Genomic DNA, 23,108 nt, shown 5'->3' on the forward strand with positions numbered 1-23,108 from the left:
GTGGCAAATGACCATTTTGCCCCTAGTTAGTGAAAATTCCGATTTGACTCCAAATTGATCCTCAAACTCCAAATTACCATTTTAAGTCATCCATGAACTGTGAAACTCTTAATCTCACCTTAAAATTCCTATTTGATCTAGTTCGAGGATTAAATAAACTTTGTTGTACCTCTAGGTACAATACCGACTTTTGTAAATTTTTCGAGACTCTCCTAGCATGCAATCATGCTATCATCACATGTATGTCATGAATAGTATTTTATAAGGTCGGGCTTTACATTATTATATTCAAATAATTATAATTTCATTTTAAATAAAGGTTTTAGATGCCTAAACTTATTTTTAATTGTGAATTATGTGATTGGTACTTGTTTACTACATTTTTAACTGGTTTCAAAATTTTCAGTGGAAAATGACCAAAATGCTCCCGTGAGACAAAAATTTTTAATTTATCTGTTTTAAGTTGGAAATAGCTCAAAATCCTTTAGAACATAATATTTGGCAACGATTACTTACCGAGAAAAAGAGAAACTGATTTTAAGCCTTGCGGGTTTTCGATTGGCATTTCGGGAGATGAGTGCCCATCGAGGCACCGCGACAGTTGTCACCGGCTCGAGGGGAGTTCCGGGTCATGACAATTAGATTGGTATCAGAGCTTTTGGTTTTTAAAGGTCAGAGCTTTTGGTTTTAAAGATCAGAGTTTTTGGGTTTAAAGTTGTTTTAAAATTTACAATGTCAGTGTGGCCCCAAGTCCAGTTAAGTTAAAATAAGTTAAGTTAAGTTAAGTTAGGTTAGATTGAATAGAACGCATACATCTACATATAGAAACCTACCTACTCTTGTGATGCGTAAATAATTAAGTAATTACTACTTGGTTGTGTATAGGTTGTGAGGTGCACTGGTGACATATACATCATGTCTAGAAGAGGTGGTAGTCCCTATACCCCTCATAATGCTAGCGAGGGATCTCTAGATTCTACTGCTAGAAGCAAATGGCGCCCTGATCCAGGTGATTCAGAAAGTGGTCCATCCCAAACTCCTGATAATAGAATTCCTCCGAACTTAGTAAAGCGGGATTGAAGTAAGGGAAGCTTCGAGAGTAACGAAAATTTTGCAAGTGAAAGTAGCTCCAATACTCCGGAAATTGAACAAGATTTCCTTTTGGAACAACCTAGAGAGCACCATAGAGAATGGACGAGGGAAGAAATTGCAAGGGGATGTATTCGTTCTAGGAAGAGCATGACAGTTGTCCGACACTTTTCACCAGGCTGTGGGAGAAATGTAAGGGGACAACCAGAAAAGAATGAGGAGAAAGAAACAGTTGCAAGTAAACCTCTTAGAAAGGTGTCAGGTGTACGACATTTTCCTCCTGGATGTGGAAGATATGCTACACCGATGAGTGCTGAGGAATTTAGGAGAAGACAACAAGCCTGGATTGAAAAGCAAATAAGGAGATCTCAAGAGGAGGAGAACCCGGAAAAAGATCTTAAGGAGGACTCGGAGTAGATCTTCTGATAAGATCATATTAAGATAATGATCCCAATGACATGTAAAATTTCTATAGGATTTTGCAATACCTTAACTCTAAGTAGATATAGTGTAAAAGAGATAATAATTATCTGTACATAGAAGTAAATAGTTTGGCTTTTAAAAGTATATGACTAGAATGTATTATAAAATGGCTGTTTAAGTAACTGAAGGTATATGGGAATCTTTTAGTATGACAGGGATTAATTGGTAATGTAATTATTGAGAAAGGTTATAGGAGGAAGCAATAAGGTTATAAATGACATTTGGAATGGATAATGTGATTAAGTTAATGATTGTAATTTAAGCATAAAGGGGATTATTCAATGATGCCATGACACTATGAGGTAATAATTGGGCACAAATATAACCCAATAAAGTTAAATTATGGAATATAGGGAATATAAAATTTCGATTTAGTAAGGATTGCGAGAATAAAGTGAGGAGGAAGCTGAGTTGTTTTCGTAGTTAACTATACAGAAAGTCAATAAAATTAATGGAGTACAAGACAAGGAAGGTAATTAGATAGGGATGACAATAAATTTGAGAAAAATTGTAGATAGTAAGGAACTTATGTGTGGAGTGGTATATGTATCATGAATTTATTACACTGTATGGAAAGGATGTTTTGAGGTGCAATTTTATGAGTGATGATGACATGAGTTAAAAGTATTAACTTGGCTTAGTGTGTATGACAAGAAAATAGAAGGTACCAATACTTATGGAACTCATGATATATGTCTAGAAGGGAGACCCATTGGTTAAGAATGATCGATGTAGTGACTTCGAATGCAGACAAATAGTTTTGATGAGAAAATTTCTAGTAGTTATAGTATTTCAGCATTGATTGTTCAGCGTTGCAATGCACCGAATACCTCACGTCTATGATGCATGAGTAAAAAGGGAGTGACACAATAATAACCATATAAAAATTTTTTTTTGAGATGGCTACCTTGAGATAAGATACTAAATGATAAAAGTGTGAATGAAGAATTATGAGACTGGTATAGAAAACCAACTTATATAGAGTATCATTACGAGAATTTGCAATATCTGTCTTGATTCAGTTAAATGACAAGGGTTGGTAACAACATGAGGCCAATTGTGTGGCACCCTAGAAACCTATGAAGATGAGTTAGGGATTGAATGGATGGGTACGTATTTATATACCTTTAAGATTAAGTGTTTTAGGAATACATAAACATCTTTGAGAAGAGATTCTAATCATACACAGCAAGTATGAAACGTAAAATTTTTAAAATTTACGGAGGAGCCTAAAGGCTAAGTCACAATTTAAGTGATCACATGCTGTGAGACATAAGTCTAAGATTGATATTCCCAAAGAGATGCTCAAATGGAGTTTTACTATGAATTTATGAAAGTTAGTCTAAAGTTATGTGGCTATATAAAAGAAGTAGTAAGCTGAAAGTGAAATTTGTGTTGACGTTAAAAAGTACTTAAGAAGAACTTTATTTCAAGCTTTGCAGTTTCGAGTACAAACTACAGATTGGTCTGAGGAGAATGATGTCACATTAGTATGAAATAATAGAACAAGGATGATTAAAGATAATTTGGATAATGAAGCTAATAATGAAAACTTCCTAAGGTAGAATGGAAATTGGAAATTTGAAAATGATTGAGGAATGCACGATTCGAAACAGTTTAAGTTTTTAAGTGACATTTAGTAGGTGAGATGTGATTAATGACATTGTGATGTGAGAATAAAGCCTGATAAAACTCAAGCATATGATTGGAAATAACATAAATCATATGAAGTTATACGCAAGCATAATAAGAAGGTTGACATGCACTATAAGAATTATTATATTGAAACTAGGATTTGAATGCAAATGAATAAAGGGAAATGTAGTCCAAGGCATGTGAACACATGGATCCCTATATATAACGAGAGATGTTGACATTTGAAAATGCATGTACACATGTATATATGAAATTGACAATTTGACTAACTAAGGTGAAGAATTGTTCTCAATAATTGGGATATTTTGAAATAATGCCAGAGGAGGTCGGTGAACTAAAGTATTATCGGACATGTAATAAACGATTAGAGTTATGAGTGACTTTGAAGGTAAACCTTGAATTGTTTAAGTTCTTAATGGAACTCTATTAAAGGAAGTGTATGGAAAAACATAAGATGAATGAATCAAGGTTGAGAAATTTGGCATGGAGCAAATTAATAAAATGATGATTAGGTATACATAAGTAAGTATAATATGTGATCGAACTCGGTATAATTGAGATGAAGTTATGGTTCAAATTTGATAAGGGTGATAAAGGTATGTTTAGTGACTTGATATAAGAAATCATGAGTGAGAAAGGTACTATTGATTTGACTCCAAAGGATGAAAATTGCCATAAATAAAGTACTAAATTGAACTTAAGGTGAACGAGGTGAATAAATTGAATGTCCCTATAGAAGGAAAATGGAATAAGGTTATAGAATGAAATTGATAAGTCAACATCGATATGAATTCAAGGACGAATTCTATTTAAGTGGGGGAGATTTAAATACCCCATACTTTGATATAGTGATAAATAAAGTTGATCGGATGTAAATTGAGGTCAATTAAAATGTTTAAAAGTGATAAAAGATGAAAGGAGTAGTTTAGGATAAAATATTTCGCACGAGAGAAAATAACAATAAAATAATAATAATTTTATCGGAGAAGAATTTGTGAGATAAAAGGTGATTCGAAAGTCAAGTGAGGCATAATAAGGTATTTTAGGTACCAATGAAACAAGATAAAATTTTTAGAATAAAATAATATTTTATTACTTAAATAATATTAAAATATTAATATTTAATCGAATGTTGAAATCAGTCATGAAAAATGATCATATGGTTGATCCAAGTGGGGGAGAAGAAATACAAGTGAATTTTTGTAGAAATAAGTGACAAAAGTGAAATACGCATGTTTTGTTAAGTCGAACCAACGCGGATAAGTAAATATTTAAATATTATGGTAATACCGCGTTGAGGTGCAATTTGTATATTTAGGTGGTACAAGCATCGAGAAAGGAAGTTAGAAGAAAATTAAAATTTTTAGACGTATTAAAAGGATCGAATTTAACATATAAAGATTTAAAGGATATGTAGTGAAATTAATGAGAAAGATAAAATGAACATAGAGTAAAATAATAATAATATAAAAAAAAGAAAAAATATTTGAGGACCAACATGGGCAGTCACCCATGTGGTCAATAAAAAAGTCAAAGACTCTTGGTGAATTGGAGGGGGGGGCCGACCATGTGGAGCAAAAAGTGAAGGAAGAAAAATTTTGATGTGGCCGGCCATGATGGAATATTGTGGAAGATTCATGAAGGCATAAAATAATATATATATATATATATATATATATATACACCATTGAGTAACCTAAGTAAAGAAACAAAGAGGAAGAGAGGTCGGTTGAGGGAGAGTAAAGGAGAAATAAAAGAGTAAAGGAAGAAGAAAGAACCAAGAGAAAGAAAAACAAAAAGACAACCGTGCATGAGAAAGGAAAACAAAAAGAAAAGAGAGCTGAGTTGAGGGGCTGTTTTTGCTACCATTCAAGAAGGAAAAGAGAGCCATTTAAGGGCTGGTTTTGGAGGCTAAATAGTGCCATTTTTTTGCTGGTTTTGGAGGCTGAAAAGTGCCATTTTTTTGCTGGTTTTGGAGGCCAAAAAGTGCAAAATTTTGCAGCAAAAAATTTAAGTTTTGAGGTGCTGTTTTGATGGTTAATTGTGGTTGTTTTGGTTGCAGATTTTTTTAAGGGAAAGGTGCAGCTTAGCTGCTGAAATTTTAAGGAAAAATAAAGCAGCATAGCTGCTGATTTTGAAGCAAAAATAAGCAGCCTTAGCTGCTGAAAAATTAAAAGTTGAAAGGCAAGAAAGGGTGACCGGTGGTGAGAGGAAGAGAAAGGAAGAAAGTGGGACGGTTTGTGCATGTGAAGAGAAGAAAAAGGAAGACAACAAGGCTGCTAGATGGTGGGAGAGAAAGAAAAAAAGAAAAGAAAAGAAAAGAAAAGAAAAGAAAAAAAGAGAAAAGAAACGAAAAGAAAATAACAAGGAAGATGGGCATGACCCAACAAGCAACAAAATGTACATGGTCTAATAAAGAAAATATGGACATGGTCTAATTAAAAAGAAATGGGAGAAGTCCATGAATAAGAGTCCAAAAACACCAAAGGAAGAAAAATCCAAAAGAAAAAGAAAGTGGAGATTTGGGCCAACCTAGCTTAATTGGGTAAAATTTCTTTACTCTTCACCATGATTTATTTTGAAATTGGACTATATGGAGGCTAGTTTATTTTATTTAATTATGCATTAGTTAGTTGGTGATATGAAGTAAATTTAAGTTGCTTAGAAGGTTGAAATAGGCACTTAATACCTTAAATAAGTTACCGATGTTAATAATCTAAAGAATTACTTGAATGAATGATGCAATTAATTATAGTAAAAATATATTAAGATATGAATTAGGTGAGTGGATTTATGATAGAATGAGAAAGAGAAGAAAATAGAATTGATTCACTAAATGTATTGAATTTAAATGGTTGCTAGGAAAGTGTGTTGAACGAAGTAGGTGCCGAGCAATTAGGTATAATTACACGCGTATACGAATCAATAGCGACGTAGAAATCCCACTATTGTGAGGTGAGTAACCTTACCATCATTTTTATTATCTAAAGTATGTTTTTATTCGGTTTTGGTGAAATTTTATGAAAAGGAGTTTAAATGGTAAATCTCTGTGTTTTACAAACAAAATGTATTTACATGAAAGGATTTTATAAATTGTCTTGAAATCGAATAATGATTCTGAAAAATAGAGTAATTGGAGACCACTTGTTATATTGTAAATTTATGATTTGAAATCGAATGGCTTATGACAATATTTGCATGAATGGCTGAATTGATATTTGTATTGAAATGTATGAAATATGTATTTAGCCTTGAAAGGTTGTGAATTACAATAATTGCCATATCATGTTATTGAATTTTATTGTATGGTGGGTTTAGCTTGCTGCAGTGGGAGGATTCTGTAGACCAGCCTATTAGAGGGGCACAAAATCTGAATATATATATGTACCTCAATCAGAGAGGTGCGTAGGGTATCTCCTAAGGTATGGACAGAGTTCACGTCATGCCGAACCACTTTGTGATGATGAACTCCGCTAACACCAAGGAATGGCTATGTTTTTCAAACTAAAAATATGTTTTACGTGTATACAAAATTTTAACAGCCTTGGCGGGCTTGAGTGTACGCCTCTAATCAAGGTGTCGTCAAATACTATTTGATGGCATGAGCCAAATGTTTATAGAAGTCATTAGCTTAAATGAGAAATTAAATGAAATACAACCATTTGCATGGGTTGGGATAAATTTTTAAATTGTGAAATACTTAAAAATGATGGGATATTTTAATTGTCTCATTTTACTCAGCTTTAGCTAATTTAAATGATGTTTGTTTACTCACTGGGATTTTATAATCTCACCACCCTCCTTTCCACCCATTTCAGGCTNCACGCCGAACCACCTCATGATGAGGAACTCAGCTAACGCCAAGGAATGACTGTGTTTTTCAAACTAAAAATATGTTTTACGTGTATACGAAACTTTTTAACAACCTTGGTGGGCTCAAGTGTACGCCTCTGATCAAGGTGTCATCGAGTACTATTTGATCGATGTTTATGAAAGTCATAAGCCTTAATGAGAAATTAAATGAAATACAACCGTTTGCATGGGTTGGGATGAATTTTCAAATTATGAAATACTTAAAATGATGGGAAATTTTAATTGTCTCCTTTTACTCGGCTTTAGCTGATTTAAATGATGTTTGTTTACTCACTGGGATTTTATAATCTCACCACCCTCATTTTCACCCATTTCAGGCTCAGAGTAGGCTGTAGATAGCTGATTCCATCAATGGCTTTTATTGGATTAGCGTCCTCCACACAGTAGGTTCACAGTTTCTTTAATTCTGGTTATTATGGGCCCACTTGATATTGTAAATTTAATAGTTTATTGTGCTACAATATGATGAATTTATTTTTTTTTTTACATTACAAAAAGTATTTACACATAACTCCAAAATTTCTGTTCATAAGAAAATAAAATATTTTATGGAATATTTTGTTTTATCTTCTTATTATATTCAAATAATTATAATTTTATTTTAAATAAAGGTTTTAGATGCCTAAACTTATTTTTAATTGTGAATTATGCGATTGGTACTTGTTTACTACATTTTTAACTGGTTTCGTAATTTTCAGTGGAAAATGACCAAAATGCCCCTATGAGACAATTTTTTTTTATCAGTTTTAAGTTGGAAATAGCTCAAAATCTTTTAGAACATAATATTTGGCAACAGTTACTCACCGGGAAAAGAGAAACTGATATTAAGCCTTGCAGGGTCTGGTTGGCATTTCGGGAGATGAGTGCCCATCGGGACACGGCGGCGGTTGTCACGGGCTGGTTGGGAGTTTCGGGTCGTGACATCTCTACCTAGATTCCTTGGTTCCATGGAGGGGTCAAACCCCATTGAGTAGTTAAAATCGTTACGTTCCTCCCTCGCTCTCCTGTTGAGAGACTCAATAAAGCCGTCAGCGACATATTCGATATTTACCTCCATATTTCCTTCTTCTCTAGTCTCGGATTGGTAGAAGTGGGAGTCCCCCAAATTTTCCAATTGTGTAAGATAGAGCATGGGGCATTCATCCAATAGCACTGTGGTTGCATAGTCCAACAATTTTTCCTTTGTCTGCATAAGCTCGATATATCCATCTTGAATTGGGTTTCCTTGGTTCAACTCAACATAGGCTTGAGCGATAGGGGTGAGTGGCCTTAAATCCATTATGGGTCTGTTGTTGTCCTAGTGCAAAAGTGGCCTTATATTGCAAAAGAAAATTATACACAATATATGTATGAAGTTCAATGTTTTGAAAAAAAATCTTTATAAATTAATTTTTTATTAATTGAAGAATAAACTAATAAATTCATTAATTTATTAATTAAATAAATATTTTGATTAATTAATAAATTTTCATGATCTCAAAGTATTAATTTATAGAGATTTAACTGTATATAAACTCTTTTACATCTTTGTAATAGTAATATTTTTGAAAAATGATCATGCTTTAAGGAAAATTTTCTCCATTTTCCCAATTAGTGTGATAACATATATGTAATATTCTATTGAAAAAAATTGTTTAATTTGTAGATTGTATCAAATGACAAGTTCAAAAGCATTACACAGAGTATTGGCTAGATGCTTAGGTTCGAGAATTTTTACTGCCTATTTCTTTACTCCAACTCCTGCATACAAAGATAACCATTTGGACTAGCCGAGGAGCTTCTATTAAAGGAAAATCCACCCATGTATAAAGGAACTAGTTTCCACCAATATCTTTCCTAATTCAGGTTAAATGAACAAGACGGTAGCACAACCCTTCCTCATTTAAGATTTCTTCCTAGTTTATGACCTAAGTGTTGTTTTCTATTCTTGTAATTTAACTTTTTGTATTTTATAAAAGGTGTGGATGTAATCCCTATATAATAATTTGTGTGAATTGAATCCTTATTCTCCGTCAATTTGTTAATTTTAATCACTAATTCTAATACCATTATATATGCTGAAGTGACATTTTTAATATTGTGACATTAAGTATATGTTGACGTGACATAATATTAATATGACGATTGCTTATGGACAAAATCCCAAATTCTAAAGTGTCTCCATAAGATTTTGTTACATTACAATTTGCTACAATCCTTGCCAAATTCATGTATAAACAAACAAGTAAAGGTTAGGTATGGTTTCTTATTTATGTATAAGCTTTTAGTTTGTAATCAAGAGCAAATCTTAACTGCGTGGGTGGGAGTTGTATTAGTATAAGGTATTTGAAGTCTGAAGTTATTTGATAAAATTCATTTATTCAAATAAAGTGTCATAACGTGCGAGTATAAGAACTCTATCACTAGATATGGAAATTTTATAAGTTGCCACCAATCTTTTTTCTTTTACCTAGGTGCGATTGATCACCTATTACATTAGTTCTCTTTGATGGGGTTTCACATTGATTTTAGGTCCATCTAAAGAACAAAAAACCTAGTTTGCGTGCTTTAGAGTTAGGTTCGGGAGTGTGATTACATACAGGGAAGAATCAACACCCTTGTGACGCCCGTTTTATGAGCGGTACCAATTAATCATTTGTTGTCCTATTTTTAGCCTTAATTATTGATTATTGTTCTTATGTTCCCTTAATCATCATTCACTCTTGATTTCACATTTTGTTTTTATTTTTTCCATCTTTTTTTTTTTTTTTTTTTTTTTTTTTTTTTGTTTTTGTTTTTATTTTCTAAACCAAAGGTCGATTATTCGGCTTTATGGATGCACATGATGCAATTATGAAATGATGTCATGATTTATCAATTTTAAATAATAGGAAACAAAAACCTTGTATTGAAAAAATCATTCGTACACTATCCCAACACTTTGATGAAGTTTAAAAGTTTTCTTAACCTAGGGATATCCCCGAAAGAACTCATCTCTACAAGTCCTTCGAGAAGATCCCATCGTCGGGATTCTTGTCCCATTGGCAAAATAAATATGCCGTATGCAATGTCAAGATAAAATCATGAATGTTGCCAAATGAACGTGTTTATAAACATAACTTTTTTTATTCTAATTTCTATAGTAATATATTTAATATTTCAATATAATTAAATACTTCTTTTATTCTTACTATATTTTTTAGAAAAAAAATTTTACTTAAATCAAGGATTTTCCTTTTTGTGGTGGGTTATTATTTTTATTTTTATTTTTATTTTTTTGGAGCTACTTTTATTGAATAAACAACTTGGTTTCACTAATCTTTTAGTTGTAATAATTGTTTAAGTTAATTAATAACTATATTAATTTTAATTTTAAATAAAATATTATATGAATTTATTCCTTTAAGCATTTAAGATAACTTTTTGAATTAATGAGGTATTAGAATATAAAATTAAGATTTATTCTGACACTTCGATGTAAACCTTAATCAAATTCCTCACATAGGAAAGTTATCTCAAAAATAGCAACTCTTTGCCTTCCCAATGAAATTCCATCATAGGGGTTAATCCAAATAATATTTTTCTATGGTGATATTCTTAATGGCATAACTAGCCTATTTTCCTAAACGCAAATATTCTAACCCTCTTATTTTTAGACTAAGTTTATCTCTTATTAAATTATATACTACATTCTTTATTATTATATCATCTTCATATTTCTATTCTGGCATGATATCTATTTCATTATATTATCCGAAGCATTACAAATTAAAAAGAATTCCATTACTTATTTATACATTTAAAAAAAGAACCAAACATACTTTATCTTTTTATTCTATTTAGAGAATATAAATATTCATACTTTTTCTATATTAGTTAGACATGACCTGCTAATTTATGCATATATAATTATTTATATATATTTTTGACATAAACTAAATCAAGCATTAATTAAAGCTAACTTAATCACACAATAATATTTGCGCTTGAGGCAATGACGCAGCTAGTGAGGTTTTAACCGAGGCGTGTCTATTATTGGTTGAAAACTATTTCCAAGCCCCCTCATAGGCCTGGGTTCGGCCTTGGCCTTTGAGAATTTTTGGAAGGGCTCCCTTTGGGGTAAAGCCCTAAAAAAAAAAAACTTAATCACACAATACAAACAAATAATAGTAATAAAACAATCCAAACCAAACCAAACATGAATATGGGCCATGTATACATATCTGTTTAGGCTCTTTAGGACCCAAAAAGATTGGACCATACACAACAATCCCACAATGGGATCCACAAGCCTAACTTGGTCTTTCTGGAAAAGGATTACGAGCTTAGTCTAGCTTCCAAAGAGACCACAAGGCTAGTCTGGCTCTCTTTTGCAAAGTGAAACGGCACTGTTTAGTTTAAAAACCCTAACTCTAAATCTATTTTTCTCTTTCTCACAGTTTCCTTCGTTCTCCATCTTCTTTATTCATCACTCATTTAAAAGGAACGATTGCTCTTTCTTCCCTCTATCCATGGTTGAAACTCTAACCTTTTAAACTACCCTTTCTTCCTCTACCACCGTCAAACCCTTAAAGAAAGCCCTACCTCTAATTCCACTCATCTCCCTTTCTCTTTAATCGGACTAAGAAATCCCAAAGCATCCTAAAACTCTTAAACCTGAAAGCCTCTAGATTCTTCATTTTCTATTTTTTCTTATTGTTTTTGCTATTTTTTTATGTATTGTGGTTAATGTCGACTGCTAAAGAAAAAAAGTAACAAGAAAAGAAAAAAAAATTAAGGTTTCTTTATCTCTTTTTTTTTTTGGTTTCTTAAGTTTCCAATTTAATCTAATTGGTGGCCAATCAACTAGAAACATTAAGAACAAAATAAAATAAAAAACTTAAATCTATCAAACACAAGCAAAAGAGATAAATAAATAGAGGAATTTTTTTAGCCCTTAAAAATAACGTGTTTTTGTAAATAACCCTCGAGATAATTTTAACTGGTTTTAACGACCAGAATAGATTTTGGGACAAAAATGTCATTAATGAGCCATCTTCGTTAGTGTGTACTCTCAAACAGGCGAAAAATGAGAAAAAATAAAAATATGTAAAGAATTTTGCAAACATCTAATTTTGTGCAAAACATCCATTTTTTTTCTTGCGAAGGTTGTGCAAAACAAAATAATGTTAAATGAGATGGTTTTCTAGAGATTTGGGACATGGCATTCAGATAATAGGAGAAGAGTTATATTAAACCGAACGAGGAATCGGTCGTGATGAATGAAAAGCTTGGCTAATGATGTGAAACCAGAAATCCTTGATAAGGTGATGAATTGAAAGTAGAAAGATGTGAATCCAAAGCAGGAAATGGTACTACTATAGCAGGCCATATGTGAGACGGCTGTCGTAGGGTAGGGTTTAGAGTTTGTGAAACATCGTGTTGGGAATGTGTGACAAAGCTGTTACACGTCAACGTTCAAAGTTAGTGAGATGCCATGGAGGGAATCTATGACATGTCAGTGTTAAGAGTTGGTGACACGCCATGGTAGGAATCTGTGACACGCCAGCATTCAGAGTTGGTGAGACACCATGGAGGGAATCTGTGACACGCTAGAGTTCAGAGTTGGTAACATGGCATGGAGGGAATCTGTGACACGCTAGCGTTCAGAGTTCGTGAGACGCCATGGAGGGAATCTGTGACACGCTAGAGTTCAGAGTTGGTGACATGCCATGTTTAGAGTGTGTGACACGACATTGCTTAAACAGTTGACACGCCATGGTTTAGAGTGTGTGACATGGCATTGAAAAGCTGATACGCCATGGTTTAAAGTGTGTGAGATGGCATTGCTTGAACAGTTGAGACATCATGGTTTAAAATAGAGAGAGGAAAAAAAGGATGGGCAGTTAACGTGGTAATCGTTTGGACTTCCACTAAATTAATTCCCCCTAGTGAAACGAATAAATAAAAATATTATAAGGCCATTTTTCATTTTAAACAGTTATTTTTCATAAGTTTTAACGTTTGTATGCTTCATTTCTCATTCCTACCAGTATTGGAGTGTTCGAGAAAGCTCTTTGCAAGCGTAACGACACCACAGCACTAGCAACAATGTCAGCTATGAGTGAAGAGGTCAGTGAGTCTTAAATTAAAACATTCTTGTGTTTGTTAATTTTTTACTTTTTTGCTGGGTTTGTTTGATATGTTCGTGTTTTCTATTTTGTTTTGCAAATGTTTAGACTGTGTTTTCTTACTGGTTTGATGGTTTTTGGGGTTCAGTCGTAGTGGTTTTAGGGGTTTTTAGTGTTATTATAGTTAGTTATTGGCGTGTCAGTGTTAGCGTGTGACAACATTTGACTCGATATGCATGGCGTGTCACAATATTTGACTCGATATGCATGGCGTGTCACAACATTTTACTCGATATGCATGACGTGTCACAATATTTTACTTGTTATGCATGGCGTGTCACAACATTTTGCTTGCTATGCATGGCATGTCACATCATTTATTCCTTAATTATGTCTTCAGTATACCTTGTTGCATATTACGGCTTAACTCACTAGTGCATGTGTGTCATGTTTTACAGATCCAGCGTAGATAGTATGAGGATCTTGACAGTTTGCTGATCATGCTGAGGGAGAAGTGGGCGTTCAACGTCGCAATTAACACCCACTGTAAGTGGTCGCAGCTACATTACATCACAAAGACTCTCCAACAAAAAAGGGAGTATGATGTAGTAAAGCGTACGTGCTTCAGATTGCTCTTGGACTTCTATCCATAAGGGTACTTTTGCGCCGATCTCCTGCACAGCATCATGATTCACTAGATCACTAAGAGCCAGTCAATGGACCACGAGCTATGGTTTGCCATTAGCAAGAGCAAGGCGCGGCTATTAAAGCAAGAGTTCTGCCTCATCATCGGGCTGAAGTTTGGTCTAATGCCCGATGTGTTCAGATGACCGTACGAGGTTGCTATGAACGAAATTCATGCCAGATACTAGAATGGACCGTATCATTGCTCGGATTCTTGACGGCCTTAAATCACAAGTACGTTATTCTATCTTCGCTTGTATTTAGGTGGTTTACGTTTAGCAACTGTTTAAACTATGTTTTGTTACTGGTTTGATGGTTTTGGGGTTAAGTGGTAGTGGTTTAATTGGTTTTTGGTGATTAGTGGGTCAAGAAATTTGTATTATAGTTAGTTATTGGCCTGTCAGCGTTAGCGTGTGACAACATTTTACTTGTTATGCATGGCGTGTCAGAACAATTTACTTATTATGCATGGCATGTCACAACCTTTAACTTGTTATGCATGGCATGTCAGAACATTTTGCTTATTATCCATGGCATGTCACAACATTTTGCTTGTTATGCATGGCGTGTCAAAACATTTTGCTTGTTATGCATGGCGTGTCATAACGTTTTACTTGTTATCCATGGCGTGTCACAATGTTTTACTTGTTATGCATGGTGTGTCACAACATTTTACTTGTTATGCATGGCGTGTCACAACATTTTACTGGTTGTGGTTTGTGGTATTTTATGAGCTAACTAACTGTTTTTCCCATTTTGTAGGGAGGTCCTTCATTTCACAGTGTTGGTCTGGAGAACGATGATGCTAATTATGGGCAGCATCATGAACCTAGTGTTCACATTCACGATGACATTCTTGGTGCTGACGAAGAGCACAAAACTCATGTCGATGACGTCATGTCGATGAAGCTATGGCAAGGGATGTCACCCTTCAATCAGATGATGCTGAAGAATAGCATGTTCCTCTGCCCGAGTCCATTATCGATGCATCTCTTGGAGGGGAGGGGGACCCTAACTCAGTCGTGGTTAAAGGAGATCATCTTCCTTCGGCCGATGCATTCGCCGAGGCAGCAGCAGAAGCTATAGTGCTTTATCATCAGAGCACTCCTGTTGCAGTTAAGACACGGTCGTCGTCACTAGAGTCATCTGCTGTCCATCATGGTGCAGTAGAAATTTCAGACCAAACTGAGTGGGCACGGCTAAAACTAATGAGCAAATACATGGTAAGCCCGTACGTCAACCCCTTAGTGAGCCATTGAGATGTGAAGGATACAATCGTAGAAGCCTACGAAGCTTTCAAGAAAGACGAGTCCGCGAGGTAAGCTCATAAATAACATTGCAAATATTATTTTTTAATGAAACATTAATCCACCAAGACTTATGAAATTCATTATGTTACATATGCAGGCATGACGTCGGCATCTTAGGGGATCAAAGGGCTGACTTTTTCATAACCTTAAAGGATCCCAATCACAAAATGACAGGTGAACATATCGACGCATGCCTCAACATACTGTGCAAGTGGATGACAGAGTCGAAGTCGAAGTTGTACACTACCCGTGCATGCGTGGTTGACATGACATTCTTCGTAAGTTTATTTGAAAATTGTTCAATTCTATAAATATTAAGTTTTTGATTGCATGAAGTGTAAGCTAATGTTTACATGTTTCACAAGACACCATTTGTATGCTACACACGAAATTTCCAATAGAAGATGCTCGGGCACAATGCAAATTCCAAATAAGTTGTGGGGGTACGTGTAGGGTGAAAGGCCGACATACGGTAAAAAATGGGAAGATGTGGATTTCATCGTCGCGCCTTGCAACGTTGGTGGGCATTGGGTGGTTGCGAAGATTGACTTGGTGAGGTGGACGATCAAGGTGATGGACTCCGTAAGAACTTCGGATGCTAAGGATAACGGAGTTCGTGCAGCTCAAATGACACCCTTGACGACAATGATGCCAATCATCTGCCACCAAGCCAGTTACTTCAACAAAGCACGTCGGAAGAGAGGGGATTTGACACCGATGCCATTGGATATTCATTTATCAAAAGCTAAAATGCATTGGCAGAATGATAGTGTCAGCTGCGGTATGTTCATGATAGGATTCATGGATGCTATTTTGCAATTTGAATAGATCAGAGTTAAGCAGAATATGATTGCAAAAATGAGTTAGCAATTCGCTCTAGAAATTTTTTCCAACAGTTGTGAGAGTGAACCCTAAACATATCGACCCTTGTCTGTACATTTTTTTTGTATACAGAATTATTTTTATATAATTAATTTTATACATAATTTTTTTGTATACACAATTTATTTATACAATTCATTGTATACAGAATTAATTCTTATTGTATACACAATTTTTTACATAATTAATTTTTTGCCTATACACAATTAATTTTATACCAAGAATTTTTTTTCTTTTGTATACACAATATATTTAATTTGATACACAGTCGCAAGAAGTCAACGTGTGAGGCCATAAATCTGCTACTAGTTAGCGTGTCCCCACATACATCTGGTTGCACTTAGCGTGTCACCTCATAAATCTGCAAGAAGTCAGCGCGTCACGCCGTAAATCCACTAACACTCGACGTGTCAACCCATAAATTTGCTTCCACTCAGTGTGTCAGAACAATTAGGTTGTGCTGTGTCACGCCATAAATCTGTAGATACTCAGCGTGTGACGCCATAAATCTGCTTCCACTCGACATGTCATAACAATTGGGTCGTCACGTGTCACCCCACGATACTGCACCAAGTCAGCCATGTCATGCCATAAATCTGCTTGCACTCAGCGTGTCACGATTGTGATAGGGCAAAGTTTAGAATTTATGACACGCCGCGGTTAGAATATGTGACACAACTGTGACACGCCATTGCTGGAATAGCTAACACGCCATGGTAACCGTTTAGATTTCCACTAAATTTAAAAAATAAATCGGCATTTAACGTGGTAACCGTTTGGACTTTCACTGAATTAATTTATAAATGAAACGAATAAATGAGAATATTTAAGGCCATTTATCATTTTAAACACTTATTTGTCAGAATTCTTACCATCTGTGTGATTCATTTCTCATTCCTGTCGGTACTGGAGTGTTCGACAAGGCTCTTTGCAAGCATAACAACACCATAGCAACAACAACAATGTCAGCTATAAGTGAAAAGGTAAGTGAGTCTCAAATTAAAACATTCTTGTGTTTGTTAATTTTTTACTTTTTTGCTGGGTTTGTTTGATATGTTCGTGTTTTTTGTATGTTTTGTTTTGCAAATGTTTAGACTGGGTTTTCTCACTACTTAGATGGATGGTTTTTGGGGTTAAGTCATAGTGGTTTTACTGGTTTTTGGTATTTATCGTGCCACGACATTGTTATTATAGCTAGTTATTGGCATGTTAGTGTGACAACATTTCACTTGATATGCATGGCATGTGACAACATTTGACTTGTTATGCATGACGTGTCAGAACATTTTACTTGTTATGCATGACGTGTCACAAAAATTTACGTGTTATGCATGCCATGTCACAGCATTTTACTTGCTATGCATGGCGTGTCAGAACATTTTACTTGTTATGCACGGCGTGTCACAACATTTTACTTGTTATGCATGGTGTGTCACAACATTTTGCTTGTTATGCATGGCGTGTCACAACATTTATTCCTTATTTATTTCTTCAGTATACCTTGTTGCACATTCTGGCTTAATTCACTAGTGCATGTGTGCCATGTTTTGCAGATCCAACACAGACAGTATGAGGATCTTGACAATTTGTTGATCCAAGAGACGAGGGTTTACATGTAGTGAAGAGCATGTGCATATAACATTGCTCCTGGAGGTTTATCCACAAGCTTCGTCTATCAAACTTTGACCTTGCTTGCACGGTTGAGTTGATTGTAGCTCGGTACAATTTTCTTAGTACCCCAAGGGAAGCATACATGGGTTTGTCAACCCTCTGCATGAAGTTTGGAAACTCCTTTGGTTTCAGGGATCGAGGCATCTCAGCTAGTGCTATTGTCTTTGCAAAATTATCAGCCATATAGTGAAGAGTTGCCAATTCTAGGTCCATGATTCGAGGTCACGATCTAGCCTAGAACTGGCAACTCTTCACTCTATCCTTGATGATTTTGCAAAAACAGGAGCACCAACTGAGATGCTTCGATCCCTGAAACCAAGGGAGTTTCCAAACTTCATGTAGAGGGTTGACAAACCCATGTATGCTTCCCTTGGGGTACTAGGAAAACTGTACTAGGCTACAATCAACTCAACCGTGCAAGTAAGGTCAAAGTTTGATAGACGAAGCTTGTGGATAGACCTTAAGGAGCATTCTGAAGCACGTACGCTTCACTGCATTGTACTCCCCTGTCTCTTGGATTGTCTTTCTGATGTAATGCAGCTGCAACCATTTACAGTGGGTTTTAATATTGAGTATGGATAAGCATCTGAGAGCCGAAATCCCCCAAATACTAATTAAAATATCAAGTTAGTTTATTTTTCTTATAACAGGTGTTACTTTTTTAAAACTTTCCTTAATTTTATTAATTTTGTGTCGTGTCACCAATAAGACTTGTAGGCAGAATGCTCTTAATCGACTAATCGATATTGGTGAAATTTAATTACTCATGAAATAGAAAGGAATTTCATTGTAAAAACATAAACGGTTAAATCAAATGAAATAGCAAGAAATTAAATCAAATCATTAATTGTTTAATACAAGTAGTAATAAAATGTGAGAAATGGGGTAACAGTATGGGGACTTCACAAGTCTATTCAGTGTTCAAAACTATGGACAAAATGAAATGAATACTCAAATAATCTATCTACAAAATTAATAAAAAATAAATAAAGACTCATCTACAAGAGGAAACTAACAAACACTAAAAAATATGAATGAATGTAAGATACTGCAAGAGGAAATTGTGAGAAAGATATTGCACATGGGTTACACATTCAGTTAGGCAGACAAGCTGTCTTCATCCATAACACACCCTACATTTTCAGACATTGTCCTTCGTATTGGACAGTTGTTACGTGTGTGATTGGGTTGTCTACAACTTGAACATGCTTTGGGTCGGTGTTTTCATGGAGGCGTCGATTCACTTAGAGATAATGCTAAATTTGTGGATGGAACTGCAAATGGGGATGGGCAATTCTGTCTGTTATGCCCGTACCTCTTGCATTGTGAACATCTCCGTGCTCGACTACCTACACCAGCTGATGGAATCTTTCTCCTCCTAGGTCTTCCCGCTTGGCCTCGCCAAAGTGGTGGCAAGACGACAATTTGTTTCACATAAGGGGGATGTCCCACTCACTAGGATGCCCTAGCGGCCGAATGAATCCCGAATAACCCTCCACCAAAACGGTTGTCTTGTAGTAGTTAGCGTAAAATTCAATGGCTTCACGTTTGCATTTACTGAAAAAAATAATAAACTCAATCTTCAACCACAATGTAAATGTTATGTCAATTAGGGTTCAAATAAGAAATAAAGATATTTTGACCTTATTGCTGCAATGGCATGGCTACATGGCAGTAAATCTGTTTGGAACTCACAACATGAACAAGTCTTCGTGGACAGGTTTACAAGTTCGTCCATCTTCTCGTCTTTAACTTCAAACTCCACTCGATTGATAGGCTTAACTACAAAGTGATGTTGATCATTGAACCATAGGCTCAAGTGCCTAACAACTCAAGGGCTGAGGGGTGTGGTCACCTTGAAGGCCTCCTTGTACCGGTCATGGAACCAACGCTGGAACAGGTCTCTGATGAACTCGATCAAAATAGTGATCGGCATTTGTCTTGCATGCTTCAAGCATGAGTTAACACATTCCTCAATGTTGGATGTCATCATTTGGTATCGCCTTACCGGTGAACATGCACGTGCCCATCTCTCAGGCCCTATTCTCATAAAGTCAATGTGGGCTCTCGGGTGAATCTTCTGTAGCTGGTTCATATGTCTGTTGAAAACTGCCACTTTATAGCAATCTCGAGTAAGGGTGAAAAGCATACAAGCATCGTCGCGCTTAAACTTGTTATTAAAGTTTTTTTTCAAGTGGTAACCGCATAAACCATGGTGCGCTTCTAGGTATGCATTTTGGATTGCTTTCTTAATGCCGAGATGCTGATCAGAAATGAACATAGTGTTTTCAGGATAACCAATCGCATCACGTAGCTTGCTAAGAAACCATGTCCACAAGTCTTTATCCTCAACATGGCCGATGCCAAACATAAACTGGATATACGCACTCGTTCGCATCTTTGCATACAGCGACAAACAGAACACCCTTGAACCTGCCTTTGAGATGTGTCGTATCAATTGCAACCGTAGGATGCATTACATCCCTAAACCCCCGAATACAAGCCCCGTATGACCATAAATAATACTTGAATCTTTCTGCCTTATCAGTAGCCATTGCACTCACTGTCCCAAGATTTTCTTGTTCCAACATATAAAAATACAAGTGTAGTAGTTGAAATGACTCCTCTGGTGGACCGAAAATAAGCCTCTCCGCTTACTCCTTCACTTGCCAAGCCTTACCATACAAGTGCTCAAGTCTCAATACGACTCCATTAGCTCGAAGCTTGTGTGATATAAGTTCACCAATTATCTTCACAATCGTAGTTGGAAATCGCCCTTGCAAACCGTCAACAGTACAAGTGTGTACTTTGTGGAACGTCCGTACTTGCCAATATTCTCCTTTGTCAGGTAACTTCGTTCCACAGACACTGAACTTGCATGCCTTGTCCTTGCAACCAACCTCATAACAACCTTGACATGACCTTTTTACTCTTATCGTAAACTTTTCCTATATAACCAACATGTTCAGAGCTCGTTTCAACTCGACCTTCGATGAAAACATCCTTCCTTTGTATAAACGATCATCGGCACATGTAAACTCCTCAGTGGTAATTGTTTGGAAGGAGAACCTTTCTGCACCTGCAATTTGCCACGTACGAGATGTCTTTGTATTTCCTCTTTCCTGATAACTGTCATCGACCAATGTATTAAGGGAACGAATCCCGTTATCACCAGCGAAGGGGTTATTGTATATGGGGTTATCACATTGAACATCTCCTACATCAACACCTCCAACAGGTTCCGTTTCACCTTCAACATTATTTGCAATTGGAATGTCACTGTCATAAAGTCGGTCATTGTCTGAACTGTCATCATGCCATTCTTCAAGTTGATCATTTGAATTGTCATCAAATCTATCTTCACCAGTAACGAACGAACAAATCCTCATTTCCCTCATCAAATGTAGTATTATCCTCCAACGTCGCAGTGTCACCCTCCAACCTCACATTGTTGTCCTCAACTATCCTATTCTCATTTGACAATGGCATTACACACTCTACAATTCCACCCGATTATTGATTTGTTTGACAGGAGCAAGTAATTGGTTTGATGCACATCCTGATCGGAATTGTGCAGCCAACTGTTCTGCGAATGTTGTCTGTCTACCGGGCTGCACAAACTCTTGTGAAAGCTATGGTAATTGTGAAGCATTGTAAATCTCATTTTGATTGAGCTGATTACCATGTTGTTCATTTGTTCTGCGTCCCTTAATGCTGACATACACAGCCGGAGCATTCCTCTGTTCTAGCAGAATTAATGCAACATCCTCATCGTCTTTGATAATTGGCCGTGTTAGCTCTCCAGGTGTATTGATCAATGCATGTAACTCAATCTCGTCAAATTCTGAGTTTACCCCAACAACATCTTCAACCAGCTTCATCAAGCCTACTAACGATAAATCACTCTTAACCCCCTGCATTCTTGACTCACCACCCTTGTAAATGCCATCCACCCATTAACCATCGTGTCTTATCATAAGTCGCACAATTGGAAGCCTATTGAAATTTTGAAAAAAAAAATTTTGTTCATCATTTTATGCAATACATGTCGTGTTCAAAAATTTGTCAGTCATGTTGTTACACACCATGCATATAACGTAAAATGTAGTAACACGCCATGTATAAAACGTAAAATGTGCTAACACGCCATGCAAATAACATAAAATGTTGTAACACGCCATGCATATAATAGAAAATGCGATAACACACCATGCATATAATGTTAAATGCAGTAACACGCCATGCATATAACATTAAATGTTGTAACACGCCATGCATATAACGTAAAATATTGTAACACGCCATGCATATAACCAATGTCGTGACATGCTAAAATAACGGTAACACATGTTATAGATGCATGGCATGTAACAACTCTGGGTAATGTTTCTAATCCATGTTCTAATTTACACCAAATGTTGCAGAAATTTAAGTGTGTTGCAGCAATAAACCCAATAACAGGTACCTTGATGTCATCTCTGCTATAGGGTCTGTTAATCTACGACAATATGGACAGATGCTGAGAGATAGACCACACCCGATGACGATGGTGCTCAACAGAGAGTTGACAGAACTCGTACAGTTCAGAGATTTGAGAGAGCTGACGACGATGGTGCTTAACAAAGACTTGGCAAAGTTGAGAGAGAAAGATGACCGAGCTCAAATAGTTGAGCATTTATTTTTATTTTCTTTCTGGCGGGAGGGAGATAGTTCAAATAGCTGACCATTTATTTGAAACGATGTTTTTAAGGGCATTTTGGTCTACTCATGCTTTTTTTTGGCTAGAAACAGATAACTTTATATGGGTGGTTATTTATGAAATCACCTTATCACGAGGTCATTTTCTCACAATTTTCTCTAAATAAATTAGACTACATATTGAGTTCAATCATAATCTTAGATAAATAAATTAGTTTCTCACAAAGTCACATATCATCATTAAAAAAAGTTTAAACATTCAGAACAAACTAAGAAAAATAAGAAAATAACAAAAAGATGATAGAACCCAAGGATTTATAATCTTGATCTTTCAATTCTTCTTGAATTCCTCAAATTCTTCTCAACTTCAATGACTTTATGGCTTGATTCTTAGCTGTTAATCTAATGTTTCGTTCTTCTCTAAAAGTCCTCCGAAAGGTTGGTTTTATAAGGCTTTAAGCTTAGGCCAAGTTGGGTGAAGAAAGAATTCAATTCCAACTAGAATTTCCTTATCAGACTACATGAGCCACGACCTCTACCAATTAATTAGCAGAAATCGTAATTGCTTTAGGACTGCTGCAATGCTTCAACTTCTACAAGATTTTTCACCACCTTCTAAGCCTTATTAGGCACAGTGGTAAACATAAAAGTTTTCTCTTAGCTTTTCAATGGT

This window comes from Theobroma cacao, chromosome 3, assembly GCF_000208745.1.
Source record: "Theobroma cacao cultivar B97-61/B2 chromosome 3, Criollo_cocoa_genome_V2, whole genome shotgun sequence".
In the NCBI taxonomy this organism is placed as follows: domain Eukaryota; kingdom Viridiplantae; phylum Streptophyta; class Magnoliopsida; order Malvales; family Malvaceae; genus Theobroma; species Theobroma cacao.